The following is an 853-nucleotide window of genomic DNA, read 5'->3' on the forward strand; positions in this document are numbered from 1 at the left end:
TGCCCGCCCGATTGCCGCGCTGTCGGGCGGTCGGTGCCGTCTCCGGCAGCCGCTCCCCTGCGCTGGAGCCGAGCGCGGTTGCGGACGGGTGCGATGTCCCGGGAACCGCCGTTCCGGCTTTGTGGCCGGTTTTGAGACGCTCCGGGTTCCGGGAGCGGGTCCTCCCGCCGAGCCCCGGCGGACAGGGACGATCCCTCGACTGCCGAGGGGAAAACGGCGCTTCCATCATCGCGGAACGGAGCCCGTTTGCACAAATAAAATTACGGCACGTTTTCTTCTAAATCGAAAACGCTCTTGTCAAGAAAAGAAGAATTCGGATTTGAGATTTTTAGAGAAAATAATTACGTAAACGGGGTTTATAGCGCGTTCTTCGCCTTTTCCTACGGTTTTTATGCTTTGCTAAACAAGGAAAATATTAACCACAACAAGTGGGGAATTGAAACGTTTCACAAAGTAAACATGAATCGACTTCGTCACATCAGAACAATCATTAAAACGCGCGTTCCTTCGGATGTAGTCATGTCTGTCGCCAGAACCCTGTGCAGGTGAATAGCGTTCCGTTTAACCTGAAACAACAGCCCTGACGTCAAAGTAAGTTTGGGAAGGAATTACTCGGGGTGGAATAATGATCTTTTTTTTTCAGTCGCTGTCACAGTCCGTGTGTCTTGTTATGTGCATCCTTGTAAACAGCTGAAACAAAAAAACGCGAGGTTAAAAACGATGCTGCCCTAAAGAAGGTTTAATAAACGATTTAATCGTTTTTTCCTCTCTCTATTGCAAGCGGCAGCAGCAAACCAAACGCTAACGGGCGCATCAAACAGGAACCGGGAAAACTGCGGTCTCCGCCACCCCC

This window comes from Calidris pugnax, unplaced genomic scaffold (genome assembly GCF_001431845.1).
Source record: "Calidris pugnax isolate Ruff unplaced genomic scaffold, ASM143184v1 scaffold89, whole genome shotgun sequence".
NCBI classification, from domain to species: domain Eukaryota; kingdom Metazoa; phylum Chordata; class Aves; order Charadriiformes; family Scolopacidae; genus Calidris; species Calidris pugnax.